Source organism: Ricinus communis, chromosome 5 (assembly GCF_019578655.1).
Source record: "Ricinus communis isolate WT05 ecotype wild-type chromosome 5, ASM1957865v1, whole genome shotgun sequence".
NCBI lineage: Eukaryota > Viridiplantae > Streptophyta > Magnoliopsida > Malpighiales > Euphorbiaceae > Ricinus > Ricinus communis.
The window spans coordinates 17,059,135-17,074,281 of NC_063260.1; the positions used below are offsets into that span (position 1 = coordinate 17,059,135).

At 32.2% G+C, this 15,147-nt stretch overlaps 1 long non-coding RNA gene across 1 annotated transcript; it reads right to left on the reverse strand.

The window, feature by feature from the left end:
• Window positions 1–1,672: 1,672 nt before the first annotated feature.
• Window positions 1,673–2,518, reverse strand: LOC125370167. Its single transcript, XR_007216067.1, has 2 exons — window positions 1,806–2,518; window positions 1,673–1,707 (listed from the first exon to the last, which is right to left on the reverse strand). It is a non-coding gene; the product is annotated as an uncharacterized LOC125370167 (long non-coding RNA).
• Window positions 2,519–15,147: the final 12,629 nt, after the last annotated feature.

The window sequence follows — 15,147 nt, forward strand, 5'->3', positions numbered from 1 at the left end:
GTATCAGTTGTAAATTTTCCCGAGCTTCCGGGTCTCGTCTAGTTTTTCCGTAGACCGAAGTAATTTTGTAAAGTGTAACTATTAAGATAATTTGTGGTTTTAATAATATTAATTTGAGATGAGATTTGTTTAAATCAGTGAGTGTCAGGCTTACTACGGGTTTCGATGGCCTTAAGCCTACCCATTCCCTAGTGCCGGTCACGGGCCCATGGGTGGGGTCGTGACATCTAAGCTTAGGATTAATTATGAAATATTTTATTAATTTAATTATTTTCGTGAATAGATAACCCGTCGGTTTAGCCAGCCCCACCAAAGGCATAGGAGCAGCTAGAGAAAACTCGGCAGAACTAAGAGTTAAAGTCATATCCGAAATTAAAAGCAAATTTTATTTGATTAGTAAATATTATTATTATCATTAGCATTATTAGCATTATTACATTTTATTTTCATTCTTTCTAATATTATTATTATTATTGTTACTTGTTGTCATTACATTTATTATTATTATTTTTATCATTATTATTATTATAAACATGACATTATTAATTTATGTTCATTATAACTGACGTTATTTAATTTTAGTATTTATTGTTGAATCGAATAATATTATAAATTTTTATGTATCATGTTACTTTAATTTTATTGATGCTATTTGAAATTGTGGTTCGGGGTGAGACAATAGGAGAATATGCCACATGATGGGTTGCATCAGAACTATGCACATATCAGTATAAATCAGAGACAGGTAATAGGAAAATATTTGGTGCTTTATACCTGCTCGAGCATAGCTCTTTAGGCTTATAGAGTTTTGATTTGCCGGAGGAAAGGTCCCTGGTCGAGTATTGCTCTCTTGAGCGCCGGCTGTATTGGTATTTAAGTGACCATACTGGATTTAAAGACCTTAGTCGAGCTTCGCTCTCTAGGCGCTAGTTTCATTGGAATAAGAGAGCCGAAAGGTTGATTGAATTAGGGATTTAGGATTCTGCCGAGGTACTCGTCTCGTGTATATTAAAATTACATTTTTCTAAATTATGATATGACACGTATTTATTATTTTGTGATATTCTATATTATTTAAATAATTATTTTATATACATGATTGCTTTAATTCAGACTATATAATTTTAACTCACACCCCAGAGTGACAGTCTCAATTTAATTATGTTCAAACTTCATATTTTTCTCCTACATGATGAACAACCTGATAATGTATTCATTTTATTATTACTGATGAATCAGTATAAATTCTACTGTATTTGCGGATGAGTGTCAGTAGACACAGTGTATGATATATTGATTGGAATTATAATTTAATTTAAGTTAGTGATCAGTTAAGCTTGCTACAGGTTTCAGTGGCCTTAAGCCTACTCATTCCCTAGCGCCGGTCATGAGCCCACAGAACGGGTCATATGACATTGGTAGTGCATGCTGGTGGGTCAGTTGGCAAATTAAACTAAAAGTCATCTTGCGGATGAGGTATGTTAGGCAAAATGTGTTTTTTCTTATCCATGAGCTGCAAGATTTCAAGACCCATCAATTTTGGCAATCCATCTAACATCATTGCCGAAAGTCCATAAAAAACCCGCAGATTCTTAGCTAGCCTTATTATATACATACCTCCACACAAACACTCTTTGTCTAATTTTTTGGCCTGCTCTAGCAAATACACCAATAAACTCAAAGCCACATTGTACCATATACCCTCATCTAATCAGATCAAATAAAATAGGTCCTGTTAATAAGAAATGCATAAAACGCAGTGGAAAAGAATCGAAAGTGGAGGCTTTTGGTTTAGAGTGACATACCTAGGTGCATTGGGCTCCAAATTTGCCGAGACCACTTTCGGAGTGCGATTTCCGAAGAACCTGAAAGGTGCATGCCTATATTCATCAGATTTCACTTCTTCCTCAGTGTAGATACCCATAGCAATGGCGAACTCATTCATCGACATGTCAAAATATTTTCTTCCCAATTGAAACTTCACTGTTTTACCGTACGATCAATCCGTGAGCCAACCTCAAAACATAGCGTACACAAGAATTAAGGGTGATTTCTCTATAAGCAGGCTTCGAAATCTCAAATTTTTTTTTCCAATGCCAGTTGGTTCACCTATCCTCTAAGTTGCTCCTTAAAACTAATAGAATGCATAAACTCCCAATCAAGGTGACAAGTTAGGCAAAATTTCTTGTTGGCTAAATTTTCAAACCGTGCTCAAGAGACGTTATCGCTAAATTGCATGGATGGATGATTGTGGTTGAAAAAAACCAATGGTGCGACTGAATAAAGGGCTTGAGATGAAGAACTCCCACTCCTTGGATGTTTTATTGAATTAGGCAAAAGTTTGCTTTTTGGATGCACTTTTCTTAGGTAGAGAAAGAGAGAGAAAATAGTGAAAGAGAAAGAGAAAAAAAAAGGGGAGAAGAGTTTGTTTAAAAGAAGAAATAGTGTTTGGAGGCAAAGGGAGTGAGAAGAGATGAAGAAAAGATGATGAGATTTTAGAGAAAAAGAGTTAGGCGACTAGGTTTGTTTTATGACCAAGTGAGAAAATGAGAAACGGACTTATAAATATTATGTTTTTCTGTTCCAAATAAGAAGAGAAATGGTCGTGTGACATCTTAAAAGCGACAACGTGTTTAAGGGTATGACTCACAGGGGCCGTGTCCCTCATTGTGTGGATTGGTTTTACTTCAGGATGTTTTGTGTGCTTGGGTAATGGACACGAGTGTGTCATCTTCTAAGTGTGATTCAAATAGTTACTATGGTTTTTCTCAATTTCACATGGGGTGGACACAAGCGTGTCACCTCCCCGTGTCATATGCATTCATTCTCAGCCTATTTATTCTGTTCCACACAGGAAGAGACACGGCCGTGTGGCTCCCTGTGTGGCGCATAATATTATGTATATTCACATTTTTCTTTTGAAAGGAATCATGCAACTAACTTGCATATGCCTTATTCAATCATAAATAAAATTGACAAATGAAAATGCACATAAACATGTTTAAATACCAAATAAAATTTAAATTGAAAGAAATTAAACTTATCATTAAATATAAAGAACTAATCAAAACTAAAACAACTCGACTCTAAATCCTAAACGAAACTAAATAACAATCAACTAACTAAAAGACCAAAAGAATGGCTTCCTTGAGCGTCCTCTCCCTCTCTTAACTTTAGGAGGCTGCAGAACTTTTCTTGGATGTTCTTGTCCTCTTTTGGTGTCGAGATGACACAATCACGCTTCCTAGGATGACCTCAAGGTCTTAGGGTAGGTGGGGTGGCTTCTCGACCTTCCCAATCACTAGGTTCGCTAGGATCACTCTCTATATTTGCATTAGATTTTGGATCTTCATCCAAAGTGTTATCTTCGTACAAATATCTCTCTTAGTAAGCACTTTCACGACGCTCATTCTCCACTATTTTCTTTAAAGTATAGACTTGTTTATGGGTTTTGGGATATGCTATTTGATAAGCTAATATTGCAGTAAACTCCTTCGGTCTTGGATCCATGGTTTTCTTTTCCTATAGAATGATGCCCATCTTTTAATGGATGTTGAACGAGGTAAGGAAAAACCCTGCTTCACAAATCTATCTGGGTGTGGTGTGGATAATCTTGACCTATGTCTAGATTTAGGTAGTGATGATGAAGGTGAAGAAGGAACATCATGCACCTGGTTTTCTTGAATACTCATGGCTATTAGAGAAGCAGAAAGAATGAAAAATCTAAAAATAAGGTAGATGAGATCTTATTTATAGAGCAATTCCCAAGAGTTCTAGTCTCGATTGAAGTTCATAGTGCTTATTGGAATAATTTTAGGATTTTAGTTGTCATAATGAAACTAAACTCTTACTCCCAGAGGAAAAGGAAAAAGAAGACAATTTTAATACAGCTACTAGTTTAATTCTAATTAACTAAAACTTTAAAATCTATGGGCCTTAATTAAATTGAAATGGGCGAAAAAGTCTTTTTTGAAAAAATATAATTTATACTGCTGTTTTTATTTTTATACATTTTTACTTATCTGAAATATCTTTTATACTATTTTTTACTTTTCTTCTTTCATTTATACGGAGTCTTTCCTTTTCTTTACTTTCAACAGTAAGAAGGAGGTGGACTTTTTCTAATAAAAAACCATTTGGTCCTTTAAATTTTTTATTCCCCTTTCTAGAATTTTCCAAAAACTTTTCTTATTAATAATTCCTTCCTCACAATAGTTCTAGATCATTTTTTATAATTCTAACTTTATTTACTCATTATTTTATTATTTTAATTCACTCATTTTAAATATTAAATTAACTTTATTATTTATTTAATTTAATCACTTTGACCCATTAAAATATTTATATTACTCTACTATTATGATTATTATTATTATTATTTTTAATAGTAGTATTACACTAAGTAAATTTTGTATCATTTAATTCTTTATTTTATATCATTATCATGCAACAAATATTCGCACTTTGAGAAATAGTCCACTATCTCATTCGTTATTTATTAGCATACATGACATCTCAAGATTTATTTCTTCTAATGTATTTTTTATTTCAATTCTTTTTATGGTGTAAGACTTGTATGTAAATTCTACGTATAGTATCTATATAAATTAAATAATAAGATAATAAAATAATTTAAAAATTTTGTACATTATATATAAAGATATATTAAATTTTTACCAATTAGATACCATAAATATACTAAATATATATTTATTAAATACCAAAAAAATGTGAAATATATACTAATTAAATATCAAATGCTAACATATACTATAAATCTATAAATATATACTTAACATATATCTTTTACTGTATATTTTAAAAATATTAATACATAATTGATATATATATAAAATAAATCATATACCAATTATATACCAAATGTATACCAAATATATATATGAAACATATACACAAATCTATAAAATGTATACCTTTTACTATAACTTTTGCTTGTGTTTCTCTTAAAAGATAAAAATATAGTAAGTGTGTTATATATAAGGAACATATATTAAAATATATTTCATTATATTGAATAAATACAGGTATAATATTAATTGCTATTGGAAAAAAATAATTTCAAAATTAAAATATATTGAACAAATTTAAATTTTGATTAAAAGATACTAAATATATACTAAACATATACCTTTTACTGCATATTTATATAAAACAAATTTATCATTGTTTTCTAATTTTTTAAAATATAATTTATATATATAAAATAAATTATGTTCTTAATAAATTCAAAATCATATCAAGTCAATTTGTAATTTAATATTTATGATTCATGATATTTTTAAAAATATATTTTATTTTTTTATAACATATACCATTTTGTACATATTTTCATGTAAATATATTCTAATTTATTATTTTTTGATTATTCTATAATTATTTTTATTAAAATAATTACTTTTTACACTCATTATAAAGTGATAAAATCTCACTTATACCGATATTAAAATACAAAGGCTTTTTATTTCATATAACAAAAACACTTTTATTATTCCAAATGCTTTCTAAATCTGAAAAGAAAAGTCAAAATTTAATAAATAAATATATATATATATATATATATATATATATATATATATAATATGTATTATATAATATTTTTATATATAAATATATATCAGTAGATATAGATAATATATAGATAGTATAATATTAAAATTGATAAATAGTTTAATAAATAATAAAATTAATATAAATAATTAATTTTAATATTATAGGTCACGTGGTATACACATGATAAGTTAATTTTTTGAATGTTAGTTTAGGGTTTAATTCAAATATGTAAATGGATTAAAGGGCTTTTTGTTTTCTTTCATTTGAATGTCATCCATCCCAAAATTCTTGCTCTTAACATGATGTGTGCAAGATGTGGTGGATCTTTGGTTTTTATACAGTATTTTTAAAATAAAATCCTAACTAACAGTATTTTTGAAATATAATTTTTTTAACAGTAAAATGATATTTTTGGCTTTTTTTAGGATATTTATAAAAAAATCTCAAAAATTAAACTAAAACCCAATATGAGTAAGAAATGGGCTCAAATCCTTAGTCTTAAAACGAAAACAAAAAAATAACAATTAAAACATAATTAACTAAAAAAAATAATAGTAAAATCAATTAAAAGTAAATAGTAGATAAGCACTTCTTTAACGTCTAGTTAGCTGGACAAATATGTATTTCCTCATGTTGACTCGAGAAGTTGTAAAACTTCTTTTCCTGAATCAAGCTCTCCTCTAAAATATAGTTTCAATCTATGGCCATTAATTTTGAAATCACCCTTTTCAGGATAGGTCAACTCAACTGTTCCATATAGAAAAACTTGCTTAACAACAAATGGGCCCGACCAACTTGACTTTAACTTATCCGAAAATAGCCGAAGTCTCGAATTGAATAAAAGCACCTTATCTCTAGCTTGAACTTCTCTTCTTGGCTTAATCTGAGCATCAATGTCATCTCTTTATGCATTCTTTGGTTAGACAGACATTCTCATACACATGTAGCCGTCATTCATCTAATTTATTAACCTATAATTTTCTCTTCAAACCTGCAGTAGCTAGATAAAGATTAACTTGTTTAATAGCCCAAAAGGCTTTGGGTTCAGTTTCAGTAGGTAGATGACAAGGTTTTTCATATACTAATCTATAAGGAGTAGTTCCTAGGACTTTTTTGAACGCGGTCTTATAGGCCCACATGGCATCATCAAATTTAATGGACCAATCCTTCCTAGATCGTTCTATAGTTTTCGTAAGGATCCTCTTTAACTCTCTATTGGTATTCTCTACTTGGCCACTAGTTTTGGGGTGATAAGAGGTAGCAAATTTATGCATGACACCAACTCTCCTTAATACTTTTTCTAGCTGAGCATTACAAATGTTTGTAGCCCTATCACTAATAATAGCCTTGGGAATACCAAACCTACAAAAATTCTTTTTCAAGAATTTCACTACTACTCTTGCATCATTACGAGGTAAAGCTTGTGCCTCGACCCATTTAGAGGCATAATTAATAGCCACCAATATATATTTATTTCCAAAGGAGCTAGAAAAGGGTCATATGAAGTCTATGCCCCACACACTAAAAATTTTGCATTCAAGTATATTATGTTGGGGCATTTCATCACGAGACGAAATATTACCTGTATGTTGGCAAAAATTACATTCTCGCATAAATGATTGACTTTCCTTAAATAGAGTTGGCCAATAAAATCATAATTCTAGGACTTTTTGAGCTGTTCTATTCACATTATAATGTCCTCTAGCTGGTCCATTATGGCATTGACCAAAAATGCTCATAGATTCTGGCCATGCCACACACCTCTTTATTATCCTGTCAGCACATATTTTAAACAAAAAGGGTCTTTCCAAAAGTAGTATTTCAAATCAGTAAAGAATTTTTTCTTTTGTTAATAAGAATATTCTTTTGGAAGTTCCCTTGCAACTAGATAATTTACAAAGTCAGCATACTATGGTATTGAAAAATTTGAATTATCTACCAAACTTGCTATAGCATACAATTGTTCATTCGGAAAGTGATCATTAATATCCTTCTCGTGTAACTTTTCCAGATGGGGGTTCTCATAGATGGTCAGCTGCCAAGTTTTCTACTCCTCTTTTGTCTTGTATCTCCAAATCAAATTCCTGCAAAAGTAAAATCCATCTTATCAATCTTGGTTTCGCATCAATTTTGGAGAATAAGTACCTAAATGCTAAATGGTCAATATGTACTATCACTTTGGACAAAAATCAAGTACGATCAAAATTTTTCAAAAGCAAAAATAATCGCAAGTAGTTCCTTTCTGTGCTTTAGTCATTATTTTACTTCTGAAAGTGCTTTTTTTTCTCTGACCAAGAACGGCTCCAACTGCAAAGCCATTTGTATCACACATTAGCTCAAAGGCCATATTCTAATCCGACGCTACCATAATTGGGGTGTTAACAAGCTTGGCTTTTAAGGAGGTGAAGGCTGCCATACATTCCTCATCAAATATAAAGTCAACATTCTTCTCCAAAGTCTAGTAAGTGGTCTAGCTATTTTAGAGAAGTCTTTAATGAACCTATAGTAGAAATCCGCATGCCTAAGAAAACTTCTAATAGCTTTGATGGAGGAAGGAAGTGGTAGTTTCTCAATAGTCTCAATCTTTGCTCTATCCACCTCAATTCCTTTACCAAAGATTTTGTGGCCCAAAACAATGCCTTCCTATACCATAAAATGGCATTTCCCCAATTTAGCACTAAATTGGTTTCCTCGCATCTTATCAATACTTTCTCTAAATGTTCCAAAAATACTTTGAATGAATCTCCATAGACAGAAAAGTTATCCATGAAAATTTCCGTAATATCCTAAACCAAGTCATCAAAGATAGCCATCATGCACCTTTAAAATGTGGCTGGTGCATTACACAGTCCGAATGGTATTCTTCTATATTCAAAAGTTCTGTAAGGGCATGTGAAAGTAGTTTTTTCCTGATTCTCAGGGGCTATTGGAATTTGAAAATATCCAGAGAAACCATCTAAAAAACAATAGTACTTATGCCCTGATAATATCTCTAACATTTTATCAATGAATGGTAATGGGAAGTGATATTTTCTCATAGCATCATTCAACTTCCTATAGTCAATGCACACCCTCCATCCTGTCATAGTTCTTGTTGGGATGAGATCATTTTTTTCATTCACCACAATTATCATGCATCCTTTCTTAGGCACTACTTGTACTGGGCTTACCTAAGAACTGTACGAAATGGGATAGATAATCCTAGCATCAAGAAGCTTAATCACCTCTTTTTTTACTACTTCCTTTATGTTGGGACTGAGATGCCTTTGAGGTTGCACCATAGCTTTGAACTCTTTTCCCATAAGAATTTATGTGTGCAAAAGGAATGGTTGATTCCCTTTATATCTGCAATTTTCCATGTTATTATCCTCTGCCTCTTCCTCAAGACTTCCAATAACTTAGACTTTTGGTCATCCAGTAATGCAGAACTCAATATTATTGGTAACTTGGATCCTTCCATCAGGAATTCTTATTTTAAATGATTTAAAATTTGCTTGAGTTCCAAATAAGGAGGGTCCTCAATGGAAGGCTTCATCCTTTTCTTTTTTGGCATCTCAATAGATTCAAATGAATTCTTTCTCATTGGCCTTGTTGCCTCTAGATAGGCTAGCTATTCTAAAGCTCTTGACATCTCAGATTTTTCCTGTTCCTGTACCAAACATAACTCCAAGTAGCAACAATAAAAGAAATACAATTCATAGTCTCATGCTTAATTTTATCATCATTAAAATTCATATTATCAAGTACAAGTAGATGTTTCATAGTGTTAGGGATCTAAGAAGTTACTTACTCTTCCCCTACCCTAAGAATAAGCTCACCATCATGAACATCAATGGTGGTCGTAGCTGTAGCAAGAAAGGGTCTTTCTAAAATAATGAAAACATCAACAGTTTCATCCATATTCATAATCATAAAATTCACAGAAAAAATAAACTCATGAACCTTTACTAATAAGTCTTCAATGATACCCCTAGGATATACAATAGATTTATCCGACATTTTAATACTCATGAGTGTTGGTTTAGGTTCTCCAAGTCCTAGTTTCTTGAATAAATTATAAGGCATAACACTAAGGCTAACCTCCAAGTCAGCAAGTACATTATTAATATTTAAATTACCAATAAAGCAAGGGATAGTAAAACTCCCTGAGTCTTTTAGCTTCTTTAGTAGTCTCTTTTGAATGCTTGCTGAGCTCTTTTTGGATAGTTGCACCATTAAAACTTTCTCAAGCTTCCTCTTGTTAGAGAGGAGTTTCTTTAAAAATATAGCATACTTGGACATCTGTGATAGAGCTTCCACAAAAGATATATTAATATGCTACTTCTTAAAGAGTTTAAGAAACTTACAAAATTATGTATCCAATTTATCCTTCTAAAGACGGGCTAGAAAGGATATCCTTGGTTGATATTCTCTCATAATAGGGGCAGACTTCAGTGTTACTTCTATTTTATCTTCTACTTCAGTCTCTACACCCTTTTATTCATCATCAACTTTCTCAATTATAGTAGAATTCTCATCTATTTCATTCATTTTAGTTCTTAGCTCTTTACCACTCCACAATCCAATAACCTTAAACTGCCCCTTAGGGTTAGCTTTTGTGTTGCTCGACACACTTCCTTGGGGCCTCTCACTTAAGAGTTTTGCAATTTGTCCCACTTGGTTCTCCAAACTTGGAATCAAAGCTTGCTGGTTTTTAAGAGTAGTCTTGGTAATTTGAAACCTTATTTTGCACATGAGATGGACTTCTCCGTCATCTCTTCTAGATTACTCCTTCTAGGAGGAGCCTACTACTGGTTTTGCTGCTGAAATCCTAGTAGTGAAGGTCTTTGCTGATTCTGATTCCCCCAAGAGAAATTCAAATGATTATTCCATCCCGAATTATATGCACTGCTATAGGGATTGTTCTACTGCCTAGGAGCATTTTCCACATAATTCATATGCTCCGGCTTAGCAAAATTATTGCCATTTTGGTAATCTTGACTTTGATGACCATCTTCACACTAATCACAAGTCATAATTTATGTCTGTCTTCCAGATGAAGACATAGTCAAAGCATCCATATTTCTGTTCATGGGCTCTAATTATGCATTTACAGCTACCATAGGATCTACTACATGGATTCCACTCCATTTGACTCAAACCTGCTTTGTTGGATTTTGCCATTGATAGTTTAGGACTACCATATCCTTAATAAGATTCATAGCTTTTTCAAGAGTCTTATTATTTAGTGATCCACCTACTGTAGGATTAATAGACTGTTTACTTGTGTAATTCAGTCTACTAAAGAACTTCTGAATTTGCAGCCATAAAGTAAACCATGGTGTGGACAACTCCTCAGTAAATCCTTGAAACATTCCTAGTAATCGTACAAAGTCTCATCCTACTATGCCATTTCTCAACTTAGCCGTCTTAGAAGGTGGAAAGTATCTCTCTAAGAACTTCTTGGCCAACTGATTCTAAGTCGTAAATGTCCCAATTGGAATGACTTTAACTACTTTTTTGGCTTATTCCTCAAAAAGAATAGGAATAGCCTTAATCAATAGCATCATCTGATACTTTATTAATCTTGAAGGTATTATAAATTTCTAGAAAATCATCCAAATGGGTGTTTGGATCTTCAGTAGGTAAGCCATCAAACATGCAATTGTTCTGCACTATTTGAATAATGTTGGGCTTGATCTCGAAGTTGTTTACTGCAACATTCAGCCTCACAATACTCGATGTAGCCCCATTAAGAGTTGGACGTGCATACTCTTGCATGGTTCTCTCCCTAGGTGGAGCTGCCATTCCTAATTATTCCCCTTCTTAGTTTGGTTCTCCTTCTTAATTTTAATTCTGCAACTCTGCCACCGTTTCGGCTAAAGCTCATTCTCGTTCTTCTTTTTGCTGCTTCCTCAAAGTTCTTTCCAACTCTAGTACATAAGCGAATAGTTTTGTTGAACTAGCTCGGCTCCTACATAGATTTAGGTAACTAAAGAAAACATAAACATAATAAAGATAAATCAAATGAAAAATAAAAAGCTAAATCACTAGCTTTTGAATTACTAATAATATGACAATAGAACAACGGTGCCAAAAACTTGATGCGCGTTATCCGCACATGATAAAATGCAACGATCGTATCAAGTAATACAATGATGAGTAAAAGTATCGTTCTACTAGGGATCTAATTATGAATACTACTTTCAATCATATACTAATCTTTTAGCAATCAAAATATTGTTTAGATGTAAGAATATTTAAAAATAAAACAATCTTAAAATAAAGATAAACACAACTGATAAACTTATCAAGGATGAATCCTATTTAGGTAGTGAATCCCCCTAATAAGTTAAATATTTCATGAAACAAACAGCTATTAATTTCAAACAAGAGTTGACTTGGCATTCTACCAAATTAGGTTTAAACCTTCCTTAAATGATTAAATCCTTAATTCCCAAAAGGAGGGAGAGAAATCTCTTCTGGAACCCACTCACTTAGGTCATGCAATAAGATTAAGGGACTTTTAAACCAAAGGATCTTATAGATCTATCTCTAGTATCCCAATCAATCCTCAATCCCCAAGATGTGATCAATTCATAAAAAGTTATCTATAATCAGTTTATGAAAATAAATCTCAATTAATACGTTGACTTATCAATTGAAATAGATAATTAAGCAACCAAAAGGATAAAGCAACTCGTAGAAAAGATTAATTGTATTAACTTTGATTCAGTCCATACAAAATAAAGCAGGCTAATCAAAATCCAAATAGTAAAAAAATCAGTTCCTAAACAATAGGATAAAGAAATGAAGAATAGGGAAAGAAGATCTCAAACTATCTATGGAAAAGAAGAGATGAAGATCTTCAATCTTGAATCTTTAATCTTGGAAGATAGAAAAGGAATTGATGTTCTTCGTTGAGAAATAACCAATCAAAATTCTAAAAATGAAAGGAAAGTGAAGTTTCTAAGTGTTTCTCTCTCTAGAAATAAAAATATGATGGAACTCTCTTCAAAAGAACCCACAAGTTCCCCTAAATATTATCTTTTTATGTTCCACATGAGGTCACACGAGCACCACACGGCTGTGTGACATCCTCGGCTCAAATTCGCTCTTGAGGCCATCCTCTAGGTGACATGGGAAGATCACACATGTATGTTCTCTTCCCGTGTCGTGCCTTAAACAATCTGCCAATTTCTGCAACTCACATGGGATGTCCACACACTCATGTGCTTCCCTTGTGACTAATTCCTTAATCTGCCATTTTTTGAACTTTACACGGGCAAGTTCTTCTAGTGTCGTGCCCATGTGGTTTTCCATCTCTTGATAAATAAGTATCTCTTAGGCTGATTTTCGTGTACTTTGATGCCAAAATTCTTCTTGTCGTGTAAGCTTTGCCAAGTATCTAAAAAGGACTGATAACAAACTCTAACAAACAAATTAAACTCAATTTAAGGCGAAATCAAGATAAAACAAGACTTAAAAGTAAGTGCTTCTAGCACTTATCAGTAACATAAGCTTCCTTATGGAATTGAGAAATATCACTAATTAGTAAAAGTGTCATGGTTACCCGATGGTAACTCCCATATACGCACTAGTCTCTATGATTGGTTACTATATTCTCGCTAAAGACACTTGGATATGCACCCAAAACTGCCGCTTATAACTATAAAACCTAAAAAAATCATACAAACTCTAAAAATCAAGGCGATAGTAGGCATATATGATATTTCAAGGCAGATTCTAAATTTAAACCAGTAACCCTAAGGATCTAATCCAATTACATAGAAATACAAATCAACAATGTTACCCTAATCATTCAAATAATTAGATTCAAAATCCAATGAAAGCCATATTATCATATTCAAAACCCTACATGTTCATATTGTCAAATTCAAAACCCAACAATGCTAAAAATATGTTAATTATAATAAACCTAATATAATTACAATAAGAACTTCGTAATCATGTTTCTAGAATCATAAACAAAATAATTATTAAAAGAAAAAAAAGTGATGATAATGGTGGATGTGGGGGGAACCCTCAAGTTGTCACCATAGATTGTTGTTATGCGAGCCTCAAGAGACAATAAAGCGGTTGAATCGAAGATTAGTGAGGAATCTAGTTCTTTTTAGGCTTGGAAATTCTTATGTGGTCCTCTAAAAAAGTTTTCTAATATCAGTAGTGGTTTTTTCTCTCTATTTCCTAAAACTCACTCTCCCTTTTTTGGGCGTCTCTCAAAATCTAGGTTGCTAGTCTTTTCTGCTTTAGGATTATCGCTAGTAATTAATGAGTGTAGCTAACCTTAGACCTAGGGCATATCATTTTATTTATAGCAGCAGTATTAGAAAATCCTAGAGGAGCAGATAAGTGTTAATTATTTTAAATTAAAAAATATTGATTATCTTTTTTTTAATCAGATTAATATCTGATAATAAAATAAATTTTTTTAAATTTAAATAATTATCACTAGAAATATTTAAAAATCTCAATAATTATCACAATCACTTCTAGAAACTCCTTTTATCAATTTTGGCGTTTTAGGTAAAAAATATGCATAAAACGGCATAAAATCTCGAAAAATAGCCAATTAGCACTCTTAGAGCCGATTCAGCCCTATGCTAAGCCGATCGGCTCTGTATAGAGGCGATTTGGCTGTATGTAGAGCTGATTGACTTTGTGGTTAAAATTTTAAAATTTTTATTGATTTAGTCCCTGTACTTGTAGAAAACTGCCATTTCTCCTCTCAAACTTAATTTCTTTTGATAATTATGTCCGAATTGATTCTAAAAAAGTTATTTTAATTGAATTTTTCTCAACCCTACCTTGGATTCACCCCTCCTTAATCCTTGAGACTTGAGAAAGATAGAAATTTCATCATAGAGTTTTCCATAATTCCCTCGATATGTGGACCCAAAAAAATGGATGCTGACAACTACCTTAGTGTTTTTTTTTTTGAAAATTACAAGCACTCATGTAATTAAATAAATTGAGACAAATCATAGTATCAAAGATATCTTGATGAGTTGTAGAAACCACGCCTCATAAGCTCGAATGGGTATAAAATTTTTAATTTGATGTAGAGACCATGCCCGCTTGAGTTTTGAGGATTACGCTTGCTTGAGTTTTCGAGGACTTCACCTGCTTTAATTTTTAAGGACTATGCCTGCTAGGATCTTGAGGACTACGCTTGCTTGAAATTTTGAGGATTACGCTTGCTTGAAATTCTGAGGACTTCACCTACTTGAAATTTCTAGTTGACTTGTAACTTTCCGGGTACTAAATTTAACTCTTATTTGGAAATTTTCACTTCAAGGTACAATTTGACTCAATAAATGTCCTCTGGATACTGTATTGGTAATTGACCCATCCGAGGACCAAAGTGTAATTTTTGATAGATTAGGGACCAACGTGGCATTTTGCTAAAAATTCCCTTCTCAGGATGCAAATTGACTTGACAAATGTCTTTTAGAGACTATTAGTAATTGACCCTTTCGGGGATTAAGATGCAATTTTTGGAAGTGAGGGACCAAAATGGTATTTTTACCTACTGTTAAACAGTTTAAATTTGGATAAAAATCCATGACATAATTT